Below are 6,000 nucleotides of genomic sequence, written 5' to 3'. Positions count from 1 at the left end.
CTGCCTGGCATCCTGCTCTTCCACCCTGTTACTTCAGGAAGCTTCAAGTCTTTTCCCAATGTTTCTTTCTCTCTGAAGCTCTCTTTTTACTTCCCGGTACTTAGTGATATTGGAATTAAGTGACTGCATCATTTGCATTTAACACCTTCCTCCCCACAGGCTGTCAAGGCAGAAGATCCTTGCAATTCTTCTGCCTTGATTATACTGTTCCTGCCTACCCTGGTGCCTGGCATATTGCAGACACTTGAAAATTACTTATTGGATGAATGAAAGAAGGAATGAAACCTTGTGTGTGGTCTATAAATAAATACCCAGGACCTCAAAATAGCAAGAAAGTCAAGGATATAATCCTAGATATACAAATGCGAATTTTAGCCATTACTGGATCTCTAGATATTTATTTGCTGTAGACAACATGTTTTTATTTGCTGTAGCTAATGGAGCCTGCTGTGACCACGTTCTGTTGAAAGCTTCTATCCACAACTGAGATGATCAGACCGAGGGGAGGCTGGAGCGACGGTGCTTCTGTGATGGTGAGGTAGTGTGTCCAAAAGGATCCCACTCAACAGGTTAGAAAGGGGGACCAAATAACAACATGCAATTTAATAAGGACCTGCCCCCCCCCCATCTAATTGAACAAACACAGAATGAGGGCCCTTAAGAGCAAAACATGTGAAACACATGGAGATTTTAATTGGCGGGGTGAGTCAAAGGCGCAGCACACCTGCTAGAGATGCTGATTTGATGCTCGGCTTCTCAAACAGAAGCAGTGTGTTGAGGACAATTGAAATTGTGGTGCTTTGTCAGTCAGACCACCATTGCCCGCCCTGGTCCCAGGTCTGAGAGGCGGATGTTGAGGGAGGTAGTGACAGCTGCAGCACTGGCACTTCCTAAGCACGTCATGAGAAACAGTTCAAGGGTTGGGGCTTCCTAGTCAACTGGGAGTAGAATTTGGTAGAAGGCGGTCACAGAGAAGGCAGGGCCATTCGATTTCTTCTTCGTAGATCCCCCAGGAAAGTTTGAGGGAAGTGACTCTCCATTTCATTTCAGGAGCTGCCCAGCAGGGGAGTGGGTTGTGCTGACTCCCCCTCTCCCAGAGGAAACCATACCGAGGAAGGGGAAAGATGCACTTTGGGAAGCTCTCTGCCGTCTTAGGGAGGGCATCTCAGGTGGTAGAGTCCTTGGCTCCTTTGTGCAGGTCTAGAACCTTATGGAGTTTGGACCTCGTCATGTCTGGAGCGTCCAACCAGAGACAAATGGCCAGTTAAAATGTTCATTTTAGAGATTTCATCCATTATGTCTAGAATCCCCTGATCTATCCTAACCCTCCGAGGATAATTTTATTTCTCTTCACTTTGTCACATGTGCCACCTTCAGGAGCCACAGAGTGAAGGCTGAAAGACCACTTGTGGAGGGGATTCAGGCACCAAGTGGAACTGGACAGGCTGCTGCGAGGCCCCTGTCTCAGAGTTTCCTTCATTCTGATAGAAGGCAGATGCAAGTGTTCTGCAATTAGGCACAATTAGGAAACGCTGTGGGAGATGCCATCAAGAGCCTAAATACCATACAGGACGAATACATCATTAGAATGATGATTGTGTTCTAGAAAGCTGTTTCCCACAATTGAAGTGGGCTCTAAATATGCTTGGTACCCTGACCCAGGAGCACTGCGTGCCCTTGGTCCCAAAGAAGGACCGAAGAGAGCTGATGAATGGGACAGTATATTCCCCCTCCTAGACGGGAGAATCTGGAAGTGCATCACTTACTGCTAATAACCCTTATTCTGAAATTCTCTTTGGATCTGTCTGATTGAGCACATTTTCTATGAAGAAGACAATAAAAGGTACCTGAAAAGAGATATGTGGTCAACTAAAAAGTATCCTTAATGCTCTTTATCTTCCCTGGCTTCATCTGAAAACTTAATTTCAGGGAAAAAAACATATTTAGGTAAGATTTTTCCATCAACTTTGTAAACGAGTATGAAGTGCAAACGTACTCATAAAAAGTTGAGCTCAGAGCAGACACATCTGATGGCACATGTTGCTACAGGAAGCAGTGTTCACAACAGCAAGAGCTGGTTTCTGTTATGAAATAATAAATTCATTGGTTAAAAGACTGCATTTTCCAAAAGAGATTACACTTAACACTAGAATTTGGTATTGTTTTATAAGCATATGGCCATAGTAGTTGGGAAACTAATTTGAGGGGTTGTTGTTTTGTGTTGTTTGGCTGCACCTGGGGCAGATGGAAGTTCCCCTGCCAGGGATTGAATCTGAGCCACAGCTGAGTCCTATGCACCAAACAATGCACCACAGCTGCAGCAACCTCAGATTCTTAACCCACTGTGTGCCAGGCTGGGGATCCAACTGATGCCACCACAGAGACAAACTGGATTATTAAGCCACTGTGCCGCAGCGGGAACTCTCTGACTTGAGCGTTAAAACACAGGCGTTTTAAAAAAATGGTGTTGGGCTTGAGATTTATTAGCTACATGACTGTGGGCAAATGAGGTAACCTACCTCTGCCTACATTCCTTCATCTGTTCCATCAAGGTATTAATGCCCATTATTTATTTATTTATTTATTGTTGTCTTTTTAGGGCCGTACCCATGGCATATGGAGGTTTCCAGGCTAGGGATCGAATTGAAGTTGGAGCCGCTGGCCTACACCACAGCCACAGCCACGCCAGATCCGAGGCACATCTGCAACCTACACCACAGCTCACGGCAATGCCGATCCTTAACCACTAAGCGAGGCCAGGGATCGAACCTGCGTCCTCGTGGATACCAGTCAGATTTGTTTCCCCTGAGCCATGACAGGAACTTCGTAATGCCTCCTTTGAATGGTTCTTGTGAAGATGAAATAAGATCATGTACAAAAAAAAAAAAAAAAGTCCTCCAAGCACAGCAAAAATCGAGCAAAACTAACAGGAACCACCGATAGAACTGTGGCCAGACCATTGTCATCTTGCAAGACACAGAGCTGTGGCTGCTTGGGGCAGCAACTGGGGTACACAGCTTCAACAGCATTACCTTTGGGAAGTAAGGTTTTTGTTACCTTCAGATTCTCCTGGAGAAAAGAATGGATTAATTCCAGTCAGTTTTTATATCAGTACTCTGGTGATGTATAGGAAGTGACATCAGTTTTTGAAAATTACTTGAACTAGGAGTTCCCTGGTTAAATGTCTTTTCAATTAGGAATCATTATTAAGTAGGAGTTAGATTTGCCAACAACTATCTTGGAAATAATCTGGGCATCTCTGTCGTTACTTCTGTCCGGTCACCGGTGGGGGGTGGGGTGGCATTTAGGACCAGCCTGCTGTCCTGACGAAATGCTGTGACCACAGTGTCGTGGCTGGTGGGTATTCTTTAGCGCTCCCATCTACTTAGGGATCAGTGGCCCTTTGGTGTCCTGAAAGGGTTAGCGGTGCCCCCCTTTTCTAGTGAGAGCACAATGCAACTGGAAAAATCAAACTTGAACGTGTTTCCTTGGACATAATCTGCATATCTCAGGTAGAAGAGCTAGGAAAGAGGTAAGATATGGTTGAGTTATTCAAAGTGCTTGAGAAATGACCCTGATAGAATACCTATAGGGGTTGGGGGATGGCATGTATTTCTTGGTGTAGCATTTTGGCAAAAAATCACTTGACATTTGTTACAGGAAAGATAAACGGAAGCTCTGCTTTCCCTTCTCAAAATACACTTGGCTCCTTACTTTCTTTGCACTCACCCTTGGCCCTCTTTTTGATTAGAATTTGAAGGAACAGGCTCAGTCCTTTGCATTTAGTTAATTTGGTGAGTTCATTGTACTCTCACCCGGAGCTATTCGGTAGTTCAAAAATAAATACTGCAGTACTGTTCAATATGTAACATGCATCTCATTTGAGCTGCGACTTATAACAAACAGTAATTATTTAGTATTTACATAATACTTTGAAGGTATTTCAGAATAGCTCTTACTAATAATAACTAGTCAAATACATAATGGCTCAGCTGACAAGAGACAAATACATGTGTATTTGTGTATGTACGAGTATTTGGGACAAACACATGTCTTGAGGGACATGATCCACAGTTAGGAGAGTAACTGGACCAAAATTCAGGCTGCTCACTGAACCAGAAGTCTGTGACCTGATCCCCCCTCCTTGGACTTTTGTGCAAAAGCTGAAGGAAGCTGTGAGCAACTGGTTTCTGAGAACATTCCTGCCCGGGGAAGGGAAGGCTTGTGTGAGCTCATGGCGCTTTCCAGCGCTGACCGCCAGCCTTGACAGCCATGAGGTGTCCAGGAGGGAAACCCGGCCCCTAAGTTTTCCAGGGCCTGTTGTGACATATTCGGCTCCATGCAGAGGTCACTGTTTTAGGGTGACTCAAGTGGAGATGACCCTGGGATCTATGCGCACCTGAGGAGGCCTGAGGATGCCGCTAGTCTGGGGATGGTCCTCCCAGGAGGTGCTGCATGGATGTGTCCTGGGCGAGAAGTGATGACAGGGCCATGGCGGTGGCTTCCATCATTTTGGGAACGGTGTCAAACAATCCATGCGGGCACTTGGAAGTGTGTCCTCAGCGGGGGGAGGATCTCTTTTCCTTACCTCCCCTGAGGTAGAGGGGCTCACCGCCGGGCCACACCTCACCTCTCCGCCTTGCACGTTTCCTGGTGCAAGACCTGGGTTCAGACCCGCGCCCGTTCTCTTCCTCTGTGCTCAGGTCCACCATCGGACCGGCCTCAATCCCCAGACAAGCACCCGTGGGGGCCGGGCAGGGTGGGGACTTTGCTCCGGCCACTCGCACCCCGGGCGCGGGCAGGAGGAGGAGGGCGGGAGGCGCAGCCGCGGTGGGTGCGCACGGCCCGGAGGGGCGGGGGCGCGGCGGCGCGCGCGCGGAGGCGGAGGGAGCGGGGAGGGCGTGTGAGCGAGGGAGCCACGAGGAAGGAGAGCGCGCCCGCCGCCGCCGCCGCCGCCGCCGCCCTCCTCCGGAGACAGGCTGGAGAGAGGCTGTGTGAAGCGCCGCATTTCAATGAGGAGCGGCCGAGGCACGTCCCTGCACTAGCGGCCGCAGCCCAGACGCCCGCGCTCCAGCCGCCGTCGCCGCCCAGCCCCGGCCCCGCCGCCGCCCAGCCGCCCGCAGCCCGGCCGCGCCCAGCCCGGCGAGGACAGCACCAGGAGGCGCCCCGAGCGCGGCCACAAAGACCCCCGGCGGCGTCTCTCCGCGGACCGGTGCGTGGTTTGCCCTTGCTGGGAAAGGGGGCTGCGGGGAGGGCCGGCCGGGGGCTCCGCCGGAGGCCCGGCAGCGCCCGCTCCTCCCGCAGGCGCGGGCGCCGGGGCAGCGCCCCTCGGCCCGCCTCCCCTCCTGCTGTTCCTCGAAAGGCGCTGCCCTGCCGGGGCCAGGGTGGCCCGGCCCGGCGTGTGCGGGCGGCCCCGGGGCTGCTGGCACCTGCCTCTTTTGTCTGGTGCCACCGGGCTGAAAACGGGGAGTCGGGCGAGCGGGGCCTCCGGGCTTTTCGCCTCGCCGTTAGTGGAGATGGAGAGGCGGGGTGGAGGAGCCGGGCGAGGTGTTTGTCATTGTCAGAACTGGCCGCGGAGCGAGGACCAAGTCTGCGCCCAGAAGGAGTGGTCGGGCCAGGCCGCTTATTGTGTGTGTGCTTCCTGTGTGTGCCGGGAGGGTGGTGTGTGCATGGTGGGTGCCTGCAGGGTGGGTGTTGTAAGTACATTTGCAGGGTCTCAAGTTCCTTCGGGGACAGCCAGGCTGCCTCATGTACAAATTAGTACCTGCAGTGCTAAAAGCCTGCGGAGAGGAAATGGCATTTTCCTTCTAGTGGGAGCGCACGCACAGCCCCGCACTGCCCCACAAAAGAGGCTGCTTTTGAAAACCGGGTTTGCTGGGAATCGCTGCTGGATTTGGCCAGGAGATGCTTGTCGGAGATGGAGCAGGTGAAAGCGTTCTTTCAGAGCAGCTTCCTCTCCCCGCACCTGTCAGTGTGTGGCCGAAGGAAGGTGCACACGCG

The 6,000-nt window shown here is 51.3% G+C and overlaps 1 protein-coding gene across 3 annotated transcripts in view; it reads left to right on the top strand.

Moving 5' to 3' along the window:
- Positions 1-4,904: 4,904 nt before the first annotated feature.
- DCLK1 (doublecortin like kinase 1) overlaps positions 4,905-6,000 on the top strand; it is a 346,047-nt gene continuing 344,951 nt past the window's right edge. For all 3 annotated transcript variants that reach the window (XM_047755857.1, XM_047755860.1, XM_047755859.1), the window contains exon 1: positions 4,905-5,212. The gene's annotated coding sequence lies outside the window, so the exon portion shown is untranslated. The remainder of the gene's footprint in view (positions 5,213-6,000) is intronic.

The sequence above is a fragment of the Phacochoerus africanus genome, chromosome 13, assembly GCF_016906955.1.
Source record: "Phacochoerus africanus isolate WHEZ1 chromosome 13, ROS_Pafr_v1, whole genome shotgun sequence".
In the NCBI taxonomy this organism is placed as follows: domain Eukaryota; kingdom Metazoa; phylum Chordata; class Mammalia; order Artiodactyla; family Suidae; genus Phacochoerus; species Phacochoerus africanus.
The sequence above is the reverse complement of the archived record's forward strand: the minus strand, read 5'-3'. Positions and strand labels throughout refer to the sequence as shown.